This window comes from Branchiostoma floridae, chromosome 4, assembly GCF_000003815.2.
Source record: "Branchiostoma floridae strain S238N-H82 chromosome 4, Bfl_VNyyK, whole genome shotgun sequence".
Lineage (NCBI taxonomy): Eukaryota > Metazoa > Chordata > Leptocardii > Amphioxiformes > Branchiostomatidae > Branchiostoma > Branchiostoma floridae.
The window spans coordinates 6,242,704-6,265,549 of NC_049982.1; the positions used below are offsets into that span (position 1 = coordinate 6,242,704).

General features: G+C 45.0%; 1 non-coding gene across 1 annotated transcript; it reads left to right on the plus strand.

Annotated features, from left to right (window-relative positions):
• The first annotated feature begins 2,606 nt into the window (after positions 1-2,606).
• Positions 2,607-2,688, plus strand: Trnas-cga. Its single transcript has one exon. It is a non-coding gene; the product is annotated as a tRNA-Ser (tRNA).
• The last annotated feature ends 20,158 nt before the right edge of the window (positions 2,689-22,846 follow it).

The window sequence follows — 22,846 nt, forward strand, 5'->3', positions numbered from 1 at the left end:
GGAAAGACCACAGTCACAGACCACAGACCGTACTTTATGGTCCTCGCAGCCGGAAGAACAAAGCTTGGAGCTTTCCGATGTCTTTTGTTTGGTTACTGTCGATGTCTAGACCAGTCTGGGACTTTCGTTCTTGCGATGTTGCCCTCAAAAGAAATTTCAAAAGTACCTGACAGGCGTTTCCATAATTCTGTTTCTTTCTTATTTGGCTAATACATGCTTTTTATAACCTCTACCAGGCTCCACAGATCGCTGGAAAACATAGTAGAAATTGGTCAAATAAGACAGAAAACACGCCAGAGGAGTTAGATGGCCAAGGGGCATACTGGTACAGTTTGCGACCTTGGCCATGCCCCAAAGTCCCCTAAACGACCAAGCGAGAGTCTGGTAGAGACACTAGCTTTTGTTAGCGTCAGGTGGACTGTAGACTACGACACACGCCGACGATATCTCCAGCTTACACGGAAGCTCCTTTCCGTCGTCTCATCTCGTCCCCAGGGGGTCACTTACCGCCTCATCGCCTGTGCTGAGCGGTTTGTTGACCAGATGTGTGGCGGGCACGCGCAGGGCCCCGCCCCGGCCCCGCCCCTGGCGACACGGTCTCCCGGGGAGGAGGGATCCCCGCTGGCCGCCCGGACTGATGTTAGCCTGGTACTAGTATCCAGCCGTAATATAGCTCCCAAGTCTCTCTTTTGCGAAGAGGAGAGAAGAGACTCGGGAGCTATATTACGGCTGGATACCAGGCTAGACTGATGTAGCCTGAGTACCATCCTCCGTAGTGACCGCTGTCTCCCTACTTACGCTTGCTAACCACAGTGGTTAGCAAAGGAAAGTAGTGAGCCAGCGCTCACTACGGAGGATGGTACTCAGGCTAGGACTGATGTTCTACATGCGGTAAAACTTGTGCAAAACATGGCCATGTTCTACTAGCCTGGGTACCATCCGATTTCTACCGAGGCTCGCTACACGCGCTACCCTAAAAAATATTTTTTAAAAATATAATTTTTTAGAGTAGTGAATGTAGGGAGCCCCGCTACAAATCGGATGGTACCCAGGCTAATGTCAGTGACCTGTACCTAGCCCGTCGAGGCATGAATGTACAAAAAAGGTCTTTCATTCATTCAATGTTCTACATGCGTCACGGGCGCCCAATAGCCTGGGTACCATCCGGAAAGTAGTTCGTTCCGGCGTTTATTATACACTGTATACAGTCGCTTCTCGCTCTGACATTCATTATACACTATATTCTGTTTTTTTTCTGTCACTTCTCTCCTGTTAATTCGCTCATTAACAGCTCTGTCAAATGTAGAGATGCAAAATATAAAAAACAAAGTAATGCAAATATTTGACGGACATGGAGCTAGCGATTCTCTGATTGGTCGATTTGAAAATGACCATGCTATCATTGGTTGGACTATTGATTATGATCGATAGTCAGAATCAGTCTAATGTTTGCCACATTAGCTTCGTTTTTTATCCGTAATATCCGCCGTAAAATACATAATTGAGCGCATTTATAATGAAACTATGGGAAATGTCCCCATACTATTCATTCTATATTGGGCACATTTACGCTATTAAATCATGAAAGAAAAATGCCAATTACTAAATACCATACTTTTTAAAGCAATTACAAACTACAGTTAGCCACTCCCCACAAGAGGCACTGTACAACCAAGGAGGTTAAAAAAAGACTTCCTTGGTACAACAGCACCACTCAGAATCTAGGACTGTGTAGTACCTCCGACCTGATTTCTTCAGTTACAAGCAAACCTTCACCAACATTTGAGATCAGTTACTGTTTGGCTGGCTGAAATTGAATATATCGCCGCTAAAAACACGCGTCCATGCAGCCGTTTATTTTTTGGGCTCGGCACTCGGAGTAATCAGTAATACATCAATGATTGAATGAGACCGAACGGAGTGCATGTTCTACATATCTTATCATGGTAGGACCTGAAAGGAGTACACATTTTAATTTTTTACACGCGCGGAACCTACATAGCCTCCATGGCAGGCTCTCTAAGGCCGTTGTTTGGCTCATAATACACCTTTGCTGGCCATTTCTTTTTTGTGCTGAGTCGCCGATTGTCATCGATCAGCGACGGCCGGTGTTCTATGAGATTCGGTCCGGCCGTGAGAATCGGTCCGGGGCGCGGCCTAAAAACTACGAAAGCCCATACCGACAAAAGGTACCATGGGGCCTCGCGGGACTCTGCCTGCATTCAAGAGACATTGTACATAGCTGTACATATCTAGTAGATATGATGTTTAATTACTAGTAGTACCATAACAGGATAGAACACTGGCAACCAGCGACACGGTACAAAAAGCCAGGAAAAGTGTATTATGGAAAAAAAAGGCACCAGAGAGCCTGCTATGGAGGCTAGGTTCCACTCGTGTAAAATACTAAAATATTTGCTGTGCCCTGCCAGTGCGTCGCTGGACAAAAAAAATCGCGCTCCTTTCAGCCAAAAAAAAGGCCCCAGAGAGCCAGCTATGGAGGCTACGTGAAACCGCCCAATATTGCACTGGTCGGAGCAAGGACATTCTATCAGATAACGTCCTTGGTCGGAGGCAAATCAATCTAACAAACGGCTATCTGTGTAGTCACGGTGGCCGAGTGGTTAAGGCGTTGGACTCGAAATCCAATGGGCTCTGCCCGCACAGGTTCGAATCCTGTCCGTGACGACAGCATTTTTTGGATAAAATAGCCTTTTTTCAGCTCTGCAGTGCCACACCAAATCCGCAGTCCTTAGTGTGGATATAGTGTGGATATAAATCGAAAAAGAGAGCAGAAGTAGAAAACAGTTCCTGTACCTACTTTTTTTTCAATGGAAGACGCGCCCAGAGACGTACTGATAAATACAGATAAGCAGGCTGAAGCGTGAAACCACCAGAACGCCCCCCGCATCTGCTTGGAGATTTGTCCCATGACCCGAATGGAAAGGTAAACGGTATTCAACGCTGGACAGCGCGGATAGCGAACAAAAACAAAACCTGACCCAAAAAAAAGCCCCGACAAAAGTCCGAAAAATCTCTAAGAAGACATCAAAACCTTCAGCCATGTACGAACACACGGACAGACTCACGCACGCACATGTACACAATGTGTAATTGTTAGTTCGCTTATTCATCTAAATGTATAACGGTTAAACAAACAATTAGCACAGAGAGCCGTTGCATAGTAGAATAATATCCATATATTCTAATCAGAACCGTGACATTACAAATATAATCGATAATCACAATATACCAACCGCAATCACAGTATAAGAAGTATTTGTATAACAATACTAATTATATCAATGCAGGATAGAAAAGTACTGCTAAGTTTACTGATACGAGATGTTCTATCATAGTTTTATCATGAGGTGTCATCCACAACATTTTGTGTCTACAGTACTCTTGTCGTTGTTATTGTTATTTTACCAGGAACTCTTTATGTAATATATGAGTGATCAAACACGCCGCTTTTTCTGAACTAAGCCATAGTATCGACCATTTGGTTCAGCAGCAACTATAAAAGTTAGCTTTGCTGAAATTCTGCAGTTGGGGAATTTCTGTAGAAACACACAAGCTTGTCAATCTACTTGTACAAGTGACATGTAGAGAATGAAGGAGATTTGCTGGGAAGTAAAGGATGGAAGGGAACCTCTGTCGAGTTCGTGAAGTGTGTGTGTGTTTGTGTGTGTGCGCGTATGTGTATGTGTGTGCGTGCGTGTGTGTGTGTATGTGTGTGTGTACGTGTGTGTGTGTGTGTTTGTGTGTGTGTGCATGTGTGTGTGCATGTGTGTGTGTGTGTGTGTGTGAATGTGTGTGTGCATGTGTGTGTGTATGTGCGCGCGTGAATGTGTTCTAGTGTGTTTGTGTGCGTGTGTATAGGTATGGTTTATGAGCATTTGTGCCTGCGTGTGTATTGGCATATGTGTGCCTGTGTTTGTGTTTGGGTGTAGTCACACTAGCGTGCATATCAAGTTCGTATTAGGTTCATATGTTTTCATTCGCAGTCGTACGCACAATACGCACCTTTTACACATCTCAATCGGTTTCTGTAAGTTTCAGGTACGAGAGAGAGTTTGTGTGTGTGTGCGTGCGAGCGCGTGTGCGTGTGGCACCTACGAGGGTGTCGGTTCGTATGTCAGGGTAAATGTGCGCGTGTGCGTGTGCGTTTGTATCGGTGAATGTGTCTGTGTGTTTGTTCGTGCGTCACAGTGTACAAACATGAGAGTTTGAGCCTGTGTCTGTGAGAGAGAGCGAGAGCGAACTTGTGTATGTGCATGATTGTGTTGTGTGTTTGTGTACGTTTGTGTATGGATGTGTGTATGGATGTATATATACATGTGTGTGTGTGTGCTCCTTTATGTATGTGTTAGTGTATATATGCGTGTGTTTACGTGTATGTGAGCGTATGTATGTGCGTGTACATGTATTTCTGATTGCGTATATGTGTGTATGTTTGTGCGTGTTTGTGTATGTATGTATGTGTGTGTTTGTGTTTGAGTGTGTATGTTTGTGTGTCTGTGTGTATCTGTGTGTGTCTGTGTGTATCTGTGTGTATCTGTGTGTATGTGTGTCTGTGTGTGTGAGTTTGTGTGTGTGTTTGTGTGTCTGTGAGCGTGTATGTGTATGTCTGCGCGTGTGTCTGTGTGTGTATGTGTGCGTGTGTGTGAGCGCGCGGTGTGTATGCGTGTGTGTGTGTGTGCGGTGTGTATGTGCGTGTGTGTGTGTGTGTGTGTGTGTGTGTGTGCGGTGTGTATGCGTGTGTGTGTGTGTGTGTGCGGTGTGTATGTGCGTGTGTATATGTGTGTGTGTGTGTGTGTGTGTGTGTGTGTGCGCGCGCGTGTGTGTGTGTTCCCACCTATCATTCGTTTCCTAGCAACACCCCCAAAACCCTCTACATCTTACTTGTACATAGATCAACACGCTTCAGAAGATGCTACAGAAGTTTCCACAGGCGCAGAGATTCAGTAAAGTCAACAATAGCTGCCGACGAACCCAACTAGGGCAATACTATGGCTTAGTAGAAAAAAAGCCACGTGTTAGTACTGTTTGGTATAAAAATCAATCTGGTCAAAACTGGAAAGTGATACATGGGTTTCTAAAAACATTTAAGTTCACTACATGTACTACAATACACCGCACAGTATCCACTAGAACGGCATGACAAACTTAGTGAGAATAGCATACAGCATGGCAATTTACAGCGAGCTACGCGAGTCAACGATGCGAACCTGGGCACCATTACATATAACTCACAATAGCAGGGGACTGCGCAGTGGAAGCTATAGTAATAGTGAAGATATTAAACAAAATTAAAAGTTTTAGGGTCTTGTCCTTTGCACATGCCTATGTGCTTATGGACCCGAGACAGAAAAAGACTATCTTTTCGAAAAAAAAGGCTAACGCGTACTCTGGTAGCAAAAGTTACCGGCAAAGTTTGTTATGCCCGGAAAATTGTAAAATGAAATAAGAACGGCAATGTCTTCCATATGGCTAATTAAAATGTTGCTTACAGTGTGGATGCTAAGTAAATGGATAGTTTTAAAGATTGATACAAACAAGCCTACCTCTGCCTTGTGGATGGAAGATGATGGGCTACACGGTCCGAAGTGCTCAGTTTTCTGATTCCAGATTCAAATTCGAAGTGCGTTGTGCACGTGCAAAGTTCTTGGGCGTTTCTTGATTCTACAGTTCTCCTTGCATTTCACTGATCTAAGACGGCGAATGACTGCAAGTCCTTCTTTCGGTGTCTTCAGGGTTTACCGTTGTATCAGTCGTTTGTTCCTTCCTGCCATGCCAACTTCGGACGCGCAGGTGGGTGCTGTGAAGCGAACTGGTCCAGAGTGTGTCCTTCTGTTGCCTTGTCGGCCTCTGTGTCCATAGCTGATGTAGGGACGTCTGGTGATGCTGCCTCCATGTACAGCTGTCCGGGAAGTGTTTCCGTGATGTCCTCTCCGGAAAGTGGTGTTGGTTCAGCATGTACGTCTGCCCGCACTGTTAGCTGGAATGGTCGCTGTGTAGCGGTCCTGTAGCCACGGTGTTGTGTACAGGGCGCCAGTCCTGGGTTCATGTCTGCCTGTGTTGTCGTCTGCTTCTGTGCGTCGGGAGTTCCGTCCTCCACCGTCGGCTTGAGGGCTTCAGCAGGGGTTGGATCTGGCGTCACTTCTGCTGCCGGAGCGCCTTGCGCAGAACCGGTGATGGCGGCCACCTCTATGTCCCCATGCCGCCGTGCCGGTACCGCAGGTGGGGTGTTGGTTGGCAATCCACACAGCTTCTTAATGGCTCGACGGAAGTCTGGGAGCCGTAAGCTGTAGATGATGGGGTTGGCCACGGATGATACCGTCAGGAACAGGAGGATGGACACGTGGTCGGCAATAGTCAGGCCATATTGTGACATTTGTTCTTCACTGATCACAGCTCGTGCCATGGCGATCTGGACAACTGTAGTGGCTATGGATACAGTCAATATAATGGTATGCGGCGCTATTAGCTTGAATGCCTTGGTCTGGAAGACCCACAGGTCGCGGTTTTCGTCCCTTTCCTGTTGTCTCCTGGCTACCTTGAACACTTGGTAGTAGAGCATTGAGATGGAGAGAATTACAAGTAAAGTTACCAGGAGGCCAATGTTCCTGATAATGGCAGACAGGGAGACACTGTTCACAGAGTCATACTCACAAACCAGGCCGTATTCGGGCAGTCCGCCGAAAGCCACGGGCGCTAGTCCGAAGAACAAGGAGAAGGCCCTGATCACCACGATGCCCACAGCCACGCGTTTTGTGGTGACTTTGTCATGGTAGCGTAAGGGATCACACACAAAGTAGTACAGATCTACCGCCATCAGGAGGTACGTGCCAGACATGGATACTATGCATGTGGGTGCTACCAGCGCCATACCCGAGCACCACAGATGTTCCCCACTGACATCCTGCCGGAAAAGCGCGTAGATGCGGATGGGAATCAAGCAACTTGTGAAGATGATGTCGTCAACTGCAAGGTTGCAGCGAAGGAAATGGCTCGGCTTTTGCAAATAATGTTTTTCCCAAACCAAGAAAATGACAAGCAGTCCGCACCCTACCGACAGTACCAGACTGATGATGAGTAAGGTCGTCTGGAGGTCGCGAAATGTTGAGCCGAGGGAGAGAACACGGTTGACATCATCCACTTCTTCTGACGGGCCGTCGGTTTCGTCTTCCATAGTGATAGCACGGAGACGCGCCGCTTAGTGAGGAAAAGTGTTCTCCTATCTAGTTGGCTGGACGGACCGTAAGGCAGCAGCACACTCAATATGGCAAGTACCGACTAGAGCTCGAGACAGCTGATTTATTCAGGGTCTGACATGCGGTATCTTAGCGAGAAAAAATGTTGTTGATGACAACCTTTGTGTATGAAGCTCGCCCTGATTTCTATGGTATTCAACGGCTGATCTTTACATAAAGGTTTAATAACTGTTCTAGTTATGAACCTTCATACCGGAAGCTTTTGGTGTCCGTCATCGGAAGATGATTAGCCATAGTATTGTGTTATGTCCGTCTGACGTGAGGCGCAGAGTACATCCCACAATAAGGGCATGGGAAAAGTATCAGCATTTAGAGTTCCACGAACACATACCTTTGTCAAATAAACCAGGTTTGTTATGTAGAATGATGTCTATAGACAAATGCGTTACTCATTTCATTTTCTTTATAATTATATGCTTGGAGTTGGTTTATAAAATTTCGGCATTGATTATGCAAATGAGATCCCAAGTTACAATTAATTGATATCAAATGGTATCAAGCATTACTTAAGCTATCAGCATACCAAAAATGATGATGATCCTTTGATCCATTCTTGACTTATTCTCTTTCAAAGTCTTCAAATACACCTCTTACTCTCTTCCCTCTTTCTCAGTTACATATGTGACAACTTTGATGAAAGTACTATAATGGAATGCAGTGGATTTATGAACTTTTCCTAATCAATTATGCAAATTAGCTGTTAATTTGCAGAATAAGTATCACATTATATAAGTCTTCATTTAGGCTATCTACATGCCAAAAATCATGACGATCCGTCAACACGTTCATATTTTCTCATTCATCATGCAAATGAAATCATCATTTGCATGATAAATATGTATTGACATTTCTCGCTTTCTCAGCTACTTATGTGACAAGTTGTAAAGTCCTATCATGGAATGTAGTGAATTTATAAAATATCCTCATTAATTATGCAAGCTAGCTGTTGATTTGCATAATTGGTATCTCATTATGTAGGTCTTCACTTACGCTAACTACATACCAAAAAACATGATGATCCGTCAACATGTTCATATTTTCTCATTAATTATGCACGTGCGGTCATCATTTGCATAATTGATATCTATCGAGATTTCTCTCCTTCCCAGTCCTATCATGGAATGCAGTGGATTTATAAATTTTCCTCATTAATTATGCAAATTAGATGTTGATTTGCATAATTAGTATATCATTCTGTAAGTCATCACTCATTCTATCTACATACCAAAAATCATGACGATCCGTCAACACGTTGTAGAGTTATTCTCGTCCAAAGTTTGAAAGGAAACCGGCGGCTGCAGTTCCAAAAAAGCCGCTAGGCCCAAACTCACAGCACTTACTCTCTGCCTCGAGGACTATCTACCACTTAAAAATCATGACCACAGCATGTCCAGAACACGAGATATTAAAAATTGAGTTTCCGCTGCAGTACCTTAGCAAGCCGCTAGGGGGCCCATTATCGAACTTGACCTTCGTTTTTCTGACCCCTACCCACGCCACCTACTAAATATCATCAGGATCCATCCAAGGCTTCTCGAGTTATGCTGTTGACACACAGACACACACACAGACACACACACAAACACGCCCAAAACATAACCTTAGCCATTCTGGCAAAGGTAACAACGATGATTGAAAATTGTTGCAATAATTAGCTGTCAACCAATGAAAGCGTGTCTCAACGAATTTAAATGTGCAGTGCCATAGCGCTAGAGCGTCGTCCAGATTCCCAAGCCTCAAAAATAAACAGAATATTTTTATTTTAACCTAAACATATATTCATACATCCATATGTCACTGTTTTGGGACCTCTGTCTCGTATCAGCCACATGGTGAATTACATCATTCACCCGGACGGGAGACCTGGCGCATCCCCGTCTTGTAATTAGCCTACGAAAGGGTATGTCACCCCGTAAGGGGCGGTATAACCCCGTCGTGTGTAGACATGTGCGAACATGTCTACATTTGATCACGTCGACCGATGATGATGATGATGACACCTTTCATAATCTTGGACATCCTTTTCCCCACCGACCGGGGAGGGTGAGTCCGAGTATCCCATGATCACTCGCGATACTAAGCTTTAGGTTTGTTACAGGGCGCACCAAAGTGAAACGAAAACTCGAAAATCGGCTCCCCCTTCTCTCCAAAACATGGGATTTTCACAAGATAATACCAAACTAGAGTTACACGACCACATACACTCGCCAAATTGTTTATTTAACCTGTTATTAATGATATATTATTAATGTTTCTCGGCAATGATGATGTGCAAATATTCTCCTTATCAACAAAAAATTGTATTAGGTGATCATTCTCTGCTGCAGCATGATCTGATTTCTTATGCAAATGAGGTCCCTATATTCATCAACTATATTAAACAAAGTTCTCCTTCCGGTAACTTCTAAATGCTGCAAGTATAAAATTCCCGCCATTCACCTCTATGGAATAGGGGTGGGTACCAGTAAAGAAAATTCAGGTCCAGGTCCAGAGGATCAGGTCCAGGTCCTGACCTGAACCTGTACCGAATTGTTTGTAAAAACTTAGCTCGTGAATGGGCAATACTCCATAAAACAATGGTCCATTTCGCTACAAATCTGTTTTATGGAGTAAACGATGCTAACTGCATCTATCAAGTTAAACAAAGTTTTAAATCTTGATAACTGACTATCAGCTTTTCTCTACTTCGTTCTTGCTATTTCCTTGGACCAATAAGCTCCAAAACGCGTGCACGCCTGCCGCAGTAGCACCGCTATAATATGTTCATTCTCTAATCGGTCCAACATCTGGTCTACTGAAGTTTTCAGGTCCGGTTTTTCCGAACCGGTCCAACAAGAAAACCGGACTGTACAAGTACACACCCCTACTATGGAATTGTAGCATTTTCTCATCAATTATGAAAATTTGATCTCATTTGCATAAATGTCAATTATCAATGTTCTTCTATTTCTTGGTTACATATGTCACAGGCTCAAATAGTCCTATAATAGAACGGAGCTGGTTCATTAAATTTTCTCATTAATTATGCAAACTAGATGCTGATATTACATTTGCATTTAATCTGGAACAATGGCAACGTTTCTTTCAGTCATTAATGTTAAACATACAGAAGCTCCCCTCTGACGTCGGTGGTATTTTCAATGAAAGTTTTATTGCAAGTTCATGCCCGTAGGCTAATTGCATGTACATGGCAGAAACAAGGTAGGGGATATGCATGTAACAATTAGCAGTGATAAATATTATCATAAAAAGAGACTACTGGTCTAATACTTGTGTTGACTATATCTAGATAGGTTGGGTTGGGTTTCAATAACTGTTGTTATTATGGAGCTTTATATCAGAAGCTTTCGGGGCCCGCAGAAAGAATTTTCTAATTACCGCTATATTGTTGTCATATATCTGTTTTCTAGGCCACGTAACGTTAGCAGCCATTAAAATATCTGTGTTATTTCCGTCTGACGTGAGGCATAGAATGCATCTTACTACCTGAGTTCAACGACCTCTTACCTTTGCCAAGTTATAATATGCAAACAAGGTCCTCCTTAGCATGAATTATCAGATGATCATCTTCTCTACCAAAATAACACCATCAACACAATATGTTATTGGATTGTTTCTTGTTTGAAGTATGAAAGTCGTATCTTTGCATAGAAAGCTATTGTAGCATTTCCTAATAAATTATGTAAATTAGACTCTGAATTGGTTTATGCTAGTGTTCACCTTTGCTTAGGTTTCACATGCCGTATTGACGTATTGAATTGTTTCTGCCAGTTCAATCTAGTGTCATTCAAAACGTCGGAAGTGAATCTCCGTTTTTTAAATCCAGTTGTAGAGACTGAACTTGTAACTTGTACTTCTAATTTGCTTTGCAATTTTTCTTTATTCCTTCCTTCTAACTCACCAAATATAAAACCAATGCATAAAACCGCATCAATGCATGAGAGAGAGAAAAAGAGAGAAAGAGACAGAGAGAGAGAGACTAGAGATGAAGAGAGAGAAAGAGAGAGAGAGAAAGAGAGAGAGACTAGAGATGAAGAGAGAGAAAGAGAGAGAGAGAGAGAGGTAGTAAGAGAAAACTCTCAGAATAATGATGTTTCCCTTTCTCGTATAGGGGAGAAAAATGTGACAAACAGCAACATTTTTACAGTTATATACAGTTATTCAGTTTTAAGCTTTGATCCAGCACTAGGGAAACACTCGCTTTGAATTTTCAGTCGATCTCGTCTTAAGTATCTTCATCAGATGGCTGATGCACTGCGCTGACGCTCCGGAAGTCGGAAATTCAAATGACGTCAGGAGTAATATTTGTTTTACAATCTGTAAAAGATCAATCACTCGTTCTCATTGAAATGTCCAAAATGGCCTTTTTTTGGTCGAAAAATAAATCGGCTTTATTTTCGGTGAAAACTACCTGGTTGTTTAGGAAAATTCCTCTTTTAACCATAGCCAAAAATGGCAACTTATTATTTTCGGTCCCATTGGTAATGCATTACAGGGCAGGTAACAAACGTTACCGGTAACGTTTGTTACAACAGTAGACTTTACCCTGTTTTCTTCGAAAGGACTTACGTTATTGACTACATCATTTAGGTATAAGTGGATGTCCCTAGGGACATTTAAAAAGTGGGTAGCTTTTTTACACCAGGTCAAGTAGAAAGGTTAGACAGCATCGAACAATGGTAACGTTTGTTACAGTCATTTCTGTACAACATTTTGTTAAGCAAGGTGGGATACAAATGACAGTCAACAACCCTTCCTTGTTTCTTTAGAAAGCCAGAAAAACTGTACAGCGTCACAAAAATGGTCATTTCTTATTTTATACGTGGCTAACAAAAATGCCGCAACCGTCTAACTAGAGGTGGTAACGTTTGTTACAGAATTTGGCGACAGGCATAAATCACGCTACAAAGACTCGAAAATCAGTGAAGGGAGCGACCTGACGTGATTAGTCAGAGGGCCCGGCTACCTGTCTTCACCTGTCAAACATTCAGTCTGGGAACTGCATTACTACATTTTTGTCTACTGTTTGAACTCTCTGTGTCTTCTCAGGCGACAGCCGTTTTTTAGGGGTTGGAATCCTACTCGTGGCTATAATTTCTTACAAGACATCAACCAATACGAATGTTGTGGTGCATCTTTTGTAAAACATTACAGGGGTTGTGGAAAAATTTAAAAAACAGTGATGTTGCCTGCGATTTGCTCTATATCATGTCTTAAAGACAGGCGACAGCATTTTCGACATTTAAATGAGAACGAGCCCAAAGCGCGGTCCGTTTTTTTGTCGCGTCACCATTCTTTGGTCATCGTTTGCGATTAGTTGGCACATAACGTATCTCCCGATCCGTATGTAACTGTTTGGTTTTTTTTACCTCTTTTATAAGCTTCCCCTTTTCATCATCGCGGATCGGGACAGTGACCTGCTGACTCGAAGTGCTCCCCAAGCAGAGGTTGAGTCGCGAAGATATAGTAGTACAAATGTAGTCGTACGTAGGAGGAGTGGACCGGTAAATTTCCCGACTACTACTATATCTTCGCGACTCAACCTCTGCTTGGGGAGTCGACTCGAAGCCCAATTTAACATCGGTTCTATTGTAGGGCACACGAAGATGAAACGAAAACCGCTGTCCATCCCCATACCGTCATTTTTTTCTGCCTTTGTAATCTTTTTCATTACTTTTCTGACATCTGTTCCAATCTAGACTAAGGGTACAACTGTCCCCACTGCTAGTCGACGGGGACGAAGATTGGAGCTACAGAACTGACCCAACAAATGTCTAAAAAAAGTCTGCCTGGAAAATCAGACTTTTAGCCAGGCCCGGCAGAGAATCTGTTCGGCAGCCAAGGCAGGTCTTCCCGAGGATCTTACATAAGCACATCGGTATTGGGGATTTGTCATGCAGGGAGAGATTGCCTGCCTAATCCAATCTCGCCTTTAGTCGATAAGACGTCCATAATGTGTGTAATAATGGTGTTATCGGTACCCACCTGTCATCGCGGGCTCGCCGCGGCTAGCCTCCATATCAGGCTCTCTGGGGCCTTTTCTGGCTCATAATAGACATAATACACTTTTGCTGGCCATTTCTTTTTGTAATGGGTCGCTGGTTGTCGGCCGTAGCTGATTACTGGCCCCTTACAAAAAGAAATGGCCAGCAAAAGTGTATCATGAGCCATAAAAGGCCTCAGAGAGCCTGCTATGGAGACTACGCCGCGACCGGGTCGGTAACTATGCGCGGAATGTGAGGCAGTAATCCGCTGTTGTACCTTTTGGGGAGGGATACGGGTTATCAGTAGACAACGTTCTGGAGATGGGAAGTCCAGAATTGTACTCTCCAGGCTGAGGCTGTTTTTGACATGTTCTTCGAAGATTTTTTCTGGCTTTCTATTTTGCACCGGTTTCGCCTTAGCGGCTGACCGAATGGACATGGTGACAACGGTACAAATAGTACGACAAAACGACTAAAACACGTTCAAGACAGTTGGAGCTTGAAGAGTACCAGAATTGTGTCGTATTTACCTGCATGTATGCAGGTATGGTTTTCACGGGCGTGGGAAAATTTGGAAGCTGGGGATTTAGGGTGCTGTATCTCGAGAACGGATGGTGCGAGCACGACGATTTTTGGTATGCGGGTTGGGGGTGGTGGCTTGACACTCAGGTTTGATTTTGGGCCTCCTGGCGCTTGAACTTGACATTGCAGGTGGCATTTTTGGTGTTTTGGGGGCACTTTTGGCGCTGTGTGTCTGGAACGATACGCGCGACTGCGACGATTTTTGGTGCATGGGTGGGGGGTTGTTGCCTGTTGCCTAGGATTGACTTTGGGCCTTGTCGCGTTTGAACTTGACCCGGCAGGTCGAATTTTGTGTCCGGGAGGGGTATTTCCGGAGTTATATCTTCTGAACAGTTGGTGCGGGCGCAATGATATTTGGCACATGTGTTGGCGGTGGCTGAATAATTCTCAATTTTGATTTTGGCGCCCTTGGTGCTTGAACTTGACATTCCAGGTTACCTTTTGTGCGGGCACTGCGCGTGCGCTGTATCTCCGGAACGCAAGGTGCCATCGTGTTGCTATTTGTTACGTGGGTTGTTGCTGGTGTCCTGGTGGTCAGGTTTGATTTTGGGCCTCCTAGTGCTTGAACTTGATACTGTAGGTTGACCCTGTTTTGTGTGGTTGGGGCATCCCCCCAATATCTGCTTGGTTTGGTTGGGTTTGGGTTGATTGATAGGTCTTTAAGCTTAGGTGTATAATCGTCATCTGTTTTTGCACTGGCTTCTGCCACCTTCAATGTATCAGGTTACTTTGTATCAACAGTGTCTGACCTGCCAGATGATGTATTAGTATCTGTTGTGTATTGGTTAGGTACAATTTGAGTTTGCTACTTGTAAGTCCGACTTTGTGGTGTTTTGAGAGCTGTGTAGTACTGAGTTTAAAGTTCTGGTACAAGTTCCTTTACCCTGTGTGGCAATCAGCAGAAGATACAACTTTCTAAAGTGGAGAAGAAATGTATAGAGCTTGAGTGTTAGAGAAAGGTATGTGTATGATTTTTACTTCTTGCTGTTTCTTTGGGGTTGCCATTTCCGTATTGTATGCAGGTAATTTGTAGTTTGGGGCTAGTCATATTCGCTTGATTTTTGGGCCTGCTTAATCTATAGTACGGGCAGGGTTAAGTGGTAGAGGCTTTGTTCTGTTTTAAATTTAGTATCGTTTGTTGCATTTTGTCACTGCAAAAATATGATGAAATTGTTTTCCCCCTCTAAGCAACTGCTCATTGATTTTGTGGGATGTTTGCTGGGTGTTCACTCTGACTACAACAGCTTTCTGAACTTTTTAAAGCAGCAGCAGCTTGCCATCTATGAATGGGATTGAAAAGGACATTTTGAATAGTAAACTCTGCTGTTAAATTTGGCTTAGGTACTTCAAGAGATTTAGGTTTTAGTTGGACGGATTGAATAAAAATATCATACCACCCTGGGGACTAACTGTTGCTGCTGGATGGGGGCTACCACTATTCATATTGTCTATGGAACTACTGTAAAAATATAATTGGTCAAATTATGCAAATAACCTTCCAGTGCCAAGTCATATGTGACAGAATAACTACATGGGCCATCTGAGACAAAAAAAGGTAGGAAAAGTCGTCTCAACAACTTCAAGGTACTGTGGTTGGTTACCTGCTTAAGAAATCCAAAATAAGTAATATTCATCCATGCCCAAGCTTACACATTCCCAAAATGGAATTTCAGACTTTGGCATGGTGCAGTCAAACCAACAAGGTAAAAATCTCACTTTTCCAACCACGCAACCACGGACGAAAAGGAAAAAAAAATAAACAATAGGTCTACATTTCATGCAGGCCTGAGGTCTACGAACTCTTGTTTTGTATCTGTAATTGGCTATTTCTACTCTTAGTAGCTGGCATTCAGTTTACCCAGCGAATCAACAGTTTCGTACGGTTAGGTGGCTTACATAAAGGCACATGATTGCTTAACGTGGTGTTGGTGACATCGTGCAGATAAGCGAAGTCACTAACAATGGAGTGAATGAGAGCCGGTTTGGGATTCCGTGCAATTGACCGAAGTGTCCGTTTACCCGACGTACTTCCATTGCACATATGTTTCCCGGATTCATACGCAGAGATGAATTCATATTCCTAATGAATTTAGACATTTGTTTGTAAAACGTATCTGTTCCTATATCACAAAGAAGTGAAAAGAAGTACTTTTAGTACTTAGTAGAATATGATACTAGTATCCTTGTGTTGGTAAGCATTGTATATAAATCTCATGGATCTGTCAACTATTCTCTTGTTTCTTCCTGTACCTAATCCAGTGGATTCATTAATTCATTCATTATTTTCTGATACCACACCGAACATGAACTTGTAAAATGCGCCATGTTTAGCATACTGACAGTACAGTCTTTGCTATATAAACGAAAGTATGATGTCATCTTATATGCATTAAGTTACTTTTTCTCACAATTCTTCATTTCGTTATATTTCCTTGTCTTCGATCTTTTGTGACCTCTGAAATTCCCAAGAGAGTCTGCTAGTGGTTGGCTCACTGTTGACATCTGATTTCATGAAAGTTGAGTTATGCCTTGCCGTACCTTGGTCCTCAATTTGGTTCATCCAGTGTTGTGAAGGTACAGAAGTTGGTCGAACTTTAGTTGCTTATATGAAAAAAAAAGTATACTTCTATTTTCAACTTCTTCCAAAGACGTCAACTCCCCGCGTACGTAACCTAGATACTACGAGCTACCAACGCAGTTGTGTGTCTCACTTTATGATCATGCATGTACACTATCATCAAGGAGGTTATATATAACCTCCTTGCTATCATCAAGTTTCGTTCGCTTGCAATAATTTCGCCTACGAGCACGAATTCGCAATGAAGGTATTGAATCATTGCACGAAAATGGTTGCGTGGATGTCCTTTTGGTGGTCTGGTTTGAGAGTCCAGCCAGGTGTCTGTTGGACAGGGCCAGCCAGAGGTCAGCACAGTTCACATGTCGGCCAAGTTCCCATGGACGCCGCGGGGTGAGAGTGATTCATGTTCGCGGGGTCGAGTGGAGGGCAGCCCGAGCGACGACAGGCGGCGGGCCGGGGGCGGAGGGCCGTCATCCCAGCTCGCCGTGCACCCGCGGTAAAAGCGCTTAGGTCCCAATTTCCAACCCAGGGTGACCGGGAGGCGGCTCGGGAGACCAAGAGAATGGTTACCAGGCCGCGCTAGTCAAGGTGACGGGGGCACGGCTCGGCAGACCTGGAGAATGGTTACCAGGCCGTGCTAGTCTCCAGAGTGACGGGGACACGGGTCGGCAGACCTTGAGAATGGTTACCAGGCCGGCCTAGTCACGTCGACGGGGGCACGGGTCGACAGACTTGGAGAATGGTTACCAGGCCGGCCTACTCAGGGTGACGGGGGCACGGCTCGGCAGACTTGGAGAATGGTTACCAGGCCGCCCTACTCAGGGTGACGGGGGCACGGCTCGGCAGACCCTTAGAATGGTTACCAGGCAAGGACATTACTGTAAATGCAGAAATGTTCGCGGTGGATTAATGTTCGCGGTTTTCGCGGTGACCACTTCACCGCGAATTTAAAACCACCGCGAAAATTTTCTATTATGATATTAGATTGCAGTCTATGGTGTTACCGCGAACTTAAATCCACCGCGAAAAGTCCTTTTTTCCGCTACCGCGAAATTAAATCCCCGCGAACTTAAATACATTTACAGTATATCCTTGGTCAGGGTGACGGGGCACGGGTCGGGAGACGGCCAGCCCTGGATGTAAAAACCCCACCACCGGATGTCTGCGGCCCGAGACAGTCCCGTGTTGTCTGTGGGACACCCGATCCGCCGTGTAGCCGAGGCGCGGACGGCTGATTGACGGAGGGGGTCCCGCAGGTGTGACCGGGCTGATCCTGCCGACACCCCACCTCCGCCAGGGAGGGCATGTTTTACCACCGTTCGTCGTAGCTACTCTCCAAGCAGAGGTTGAGTCGCGCAGATATAGTAGTAGTCGGAAAAATATAGGATATTTCTCGAGAAGAGATGATATTTAGAATTCAGGAAAAATCAAGATCTGTATCCAAAAGACCAAGCCATCCACTGCTATAAGATAGCGGACTCCACCACGCGGCTCCCTTTCAAACTGCAGACACACAGGCAGGGGAATCTAACGGAAAATATGTCATTTTCTCCCAAAGAAAAGAGAAGTTTTTTTTTTCTTTCTAACATTCGAATGAAAGCTCATCTGTATTGGTAGAGTCCATAGTTGTAAAGTTTAAGCTTTGTCAAGCTTTGTCTACGGTTCGCTGCTGACGTCATAAAGAGAATCGTACATCTGAAGAAGGTCGACGAGTTTGACCGAAAATTTATGGTGAGTTCGTCATCGAAACGTTGGCTCATGATAAATTTCATGGTTGTGCATAAAGAATTGTGTGATTAAGTATTTTATTTTATTTACCAACCTGGTGAAATTATTTAAAGATATATATTTTCATTTCAGAAGTATCCGAATGAAGTACGACAGTTATACACTGCCACTAAATTCCGCTAGATGGCACTAGCTCACGGTTAGTTGTAATCCGATGTTTGTTTCGTAGCCTCTATGAGGCTCCATTGAACGCCGGAAAAGCATTAGAAATTGGCCAAGTAGACAGATAACATGCCAGAGGAGTTGCCAGCTAGCCGGAAGTACAGCTTACATACGACCTAGGTCGCAAACTGTACTTCTTGGGCAGCTAACTCATGTCGATTTGGCCGACTTCTATCACCTATTATAACAATCTGTGAAGCCTGTTAAATGCTTATGTTCCGATCATATTCCTGTGATAGTGAACGTGAAGTCACATGATGTCTGCAACAGCGTTCTGATGTCTGCAACTGCAGTACTGAGCATGGCACCAAGGGGGCGCTGCTGTACGGCAGAGGTGGTGTGGGAGACGTCGGTGGACTGGCAGGTTTGTGGTCATCTTGCCGAAATGTGACAAAAGTACAGCCCAACGGAGTTTGAAAGTGCTGGAAAATACTACCCACATGTACAGGTAATCATCTTCTACATGTACAGGGACCCCCAAAGCTTATAGACTCTACCAGACGGACTACGCTGGCTATTATCAAGGACCAGGGGAGTTCGGCCGGCCGCGCAGGGGAAACATGAATCTAAGCGTGGACTGACTCCTCTGACCAATTTACAGATTTTTTTTGCCGAATTCTACGATTCCCGCACCCCTGTAGGAAGGCCTGGTGGAGGCTACCCAAAGCTCCAGCCAAACTGATTTCCGATGTGAAAATGATGTTGAGGGATTAAACTTGTTGTGATCCTGCATCCCTCTAGGTTCCTATCTTCTATTGTGCACGTTTGTGGTAGGAGAAGTGCGATTGGCTGTCGGGGACGAAGCACCTGCTACTAGTACTAGTAAGCAATTACACGTCACCAATGACGTCACGGGGGCAGCTGTACAGGTTCATCATGATTAGGATCATTCCATTCGAAAGGTCAAGAGGGGTGGCTGGCATATATTATCCCTGTTCCATTCCTCATAAGGCTACAGTAAGTAAACTTCATGGATAACATCATTTGAAGACTCGAAGTGTAATGTTAGAAGGTGAAAATTAACTTGATGGGTGAAAAAAAAATCAAGATGCCTAAATTTTAAAGTACTACAGTCCACCTGGTCTTTGCGGTCACTTTTTGTCGGTCCCTTTCTATTGGCCTATAAAGCATTACTCACCTGTCCAACCTGTCCAACGTGGCCGCACGATTTCAGGTCCCGAAGATACAGAAACACTGCCTATTGCGGCAACCATACAGCGACCGTATTTCACCCTGCGCCTCGTATAAAATCGTAGTTTGCGAGGATTTTGAGTTCACGAGTAACTTATCGCTCGTGATCATGATCAATTGATATACATCTTCTCTATACAGGTGGGCCCTTCTACAATTGTCACCTGTCTATAGTAGCCATGTTCGGCCAGTCCACCGAGTGGCCGCTATAGACAGGTTTAACTGTATGAATTTTGAATTAAAGTTGTAGCATTTCTCAAGCTGCTGATTTGGCGGAAAAGAAAGGCCCGTTGACCCTGGTACCGGGAGCATGAGAAACATTAGGATTTGATTCACTACATCTGCTTGGACATTAGGGTTGAACCCCTATGGAGAGAGTGGTACTTTATCCAGGGCATCACAGCTATGTACTGGGTAGATAGGTTTCTCCATCATGCTACATCTGGGAACGCTTTCCCTGAAAAGTCACACGTCGTGTAAACATCCCGAACGATCTGTTAGTACTTGTCGGCAGGACATACAGGAAAGGACAACCCTGGATGATAGAGACCCTGCGATGTCAGAAGTAGAACACTCGGGCTGGTATCGGCTCTGCGGCAAACTGGCAACACCGTTTTTTTCTCTGCAGGTGTAGGACTGCTGAGAAAGATGGAGAAGAAGTTAACCTGTCTCCTTAGCATTGATCCTCATCAACGGACTTTCTATGATGCACACATAAAGAGTTGTTGCATGTTTGACACACCATACTCTGTGGCTCAATGTACACGTCTGTTGTCAGCTTTGTATTACCATAGCTTGAATATTAAACTGTATGTTTCTTGCTGGATTTTTTTCGCCATCTCGCATTAGTTTTGGGGTCTCTAGTGGCTGTCATCCATAAAATTAATCAATGTGGCCAATGTTTTACATTTCTTCTGCCAGCGCAAGTAGTCTGTGCAACAGATAACGCTGCACTGACCTAACACTTCATGAGAAGTGACTTTCTTGGCAGGTTACCCACAGCCTGGCACATCTCTGCAGTAGTTGTGGCGGTGTGTGTTGCCGCTGGCTGTTAGTCCAGCCGTGTGGTATGCTGGTCCCCAGCCACACTGCCCGTCACTGAGAGACGCACGTCACAAGTCCTCACAGGTCCTACGTGGAGAAGACGTGTGGCAAGAACCCTGCCTGACAACTTCAAGATGTCGTCTAGACGGACTTCCTGGCATTGTAGAAAGTCTTAAAACCCTCCAAGATCGAGTTGTTTTACGGTTGAAGGCAAAACTATCCGGATAACGTTCTGAAGCTAATTAGGATCACGTTTCTGAGATCCCGTTTAAATGCTTTTCTTAAAGAAGAAATGGGCCAAGTTTAGCTTCACCTTATTTGTTTTTCTAACAGAGTTCACCGTGGCCAAGGTCGTTTTTTGATTGGGACCGAATCCGAGCTCAGAGCGATAACGGGGGAATGTGGCTATAGGGACAGATCCGATCCCGGGAAAGAGAAGACGACCTACTGCACAGAAATACAAGGCAAATACAATGTAGCAGTGAAATTTTAATTTCAGTTCGACGAACTGTAGTTCAATAGCATCATTTCATCACACAGATTATCAGTTTCAATAAGATTTGAGCAGACTAGTAATATTAAACTATTTGGCACATATGTATGACACATGTTTTATTATCATATTTTTTTTACATTGTATCAATTCGACAACTATAACTTACATACAATAATAGAACGGACGTAGTAGTGAGAGATTCAATTATACAAGGTCTTTGCAATATAAAAGTAAAAAAAAAATGGCAAGGAATGCCAGAGGTTGTCAAGGTGTAAACACGTACGTACAATAGCCACAGTACTCGTTTCTTCAAATCAATGTATGCGGGATGTGGTATGCCGCTTCAATATCATAGAACGATAACATAGAAGCCTTCTGAGTTGTTTGGGTCATGAAAACATCGTCTGACGTTACCATAGCAACGGGACCGCTTGACTAAATTTAGCCAGCTGTATTGGGAATACTAGCACTCTAAAAATGTTGTGACAGCTTGCAAACGACGTTATCTAACACACCTACGCCTTTGGCGACACATTAAAGCGGAATTGGAAAGTTCATTAATTCATATCACATGTGCAATACACGACAAATTGTCGTTTCTACTTCGACACATTGTTTTTGTCATCGAATCTTTAGGAAAGCTGTGAACAAAAATGTCCAGGGTGCAATATATCCAGTGTGGACAAGTTTTCATCGTCAATGATTTACGAAAAAAATGAGTTTAGAATCGACAAAATGGACTAGCAAACCTACCGCTAGAAAAAAGGAATCTATCGCTGGCCACTTGAGAACAGAGAGGCATTCCTTCTACACATTCTTCAAGAACAAGTTTCTCAATGTCCAGTCCGTGTCCCTGCGACGCCGCCCATAGCCGCACTCCGGCACGTCGGTGACGCGCACGCAGATGAGCTCCCCTCCGGTGTACGGGCAGTGACACTGGATGCACGGCTCGTACTCCACCCTGAACTCGGCCCCCGGGCGGTACGTCGTGCCGGCGTGCAAGCAGCCCGAGGGGTTGGAGGGTCCCCGCGGGTTGACGTGGTACTTCTGGTAGCTGTAGGACCGGGCAGGGGAGTGGTGACTCGGGGCGCAGCCGGGCACGTCCGTCACGGTGATGCAGATGAGCTGGCCGCCGGTGTAAGGGCAGTGGCACTGGATGCACGGGTCCTTGCGGCGGCGGAACTCGACGCCGAGCTGGTAGGTGATGCCGCCGTGCACGCAGCCCCGCGCGCTGGACGCAGCCGGGGGCACCTGGAGGTGCATCTTGCGGTAGTGGTACCCGGCGCGGTACGTGGCGGCGTAGCGGGGCGAGTCGCTCTGCGAGCCGGCGGGCGAGTCGCCCTGCACGTCGGCGGGCTGGTCGCTCTGAACGTCGCCGACTTGGGAGTCGCCCTGAGGTTGCAAGGCCGCCTGGACGTTGCGATGCGCCGTCAGAGTCCTCCCCGAGTTGAAGAAGCCGCCCAGGCTCCGAGTGGTGTGCAGCTTCTTGCAGACCAGGTCGCCTCCGTCGGCGGGACACTTGCACTCGGCCAGGCCGTTCCGGCTGAAGGTATACCCGGCCGGGTAGATGTCGTCTCCCTGCCGGCACCCGATCATGCTGCAGACCGGGCAGCAGTCGGGCGCGGAGGAGGTGTAGTTGACGCAGTTCTCCGGCAGCGGCTCGCACTTCTCCTCAAACTTGTCCCAGCTGACCGGGTGGTAACAGAGGACCTGGCCGCCTCCCTCCGGGCAGATGCACTGCGTG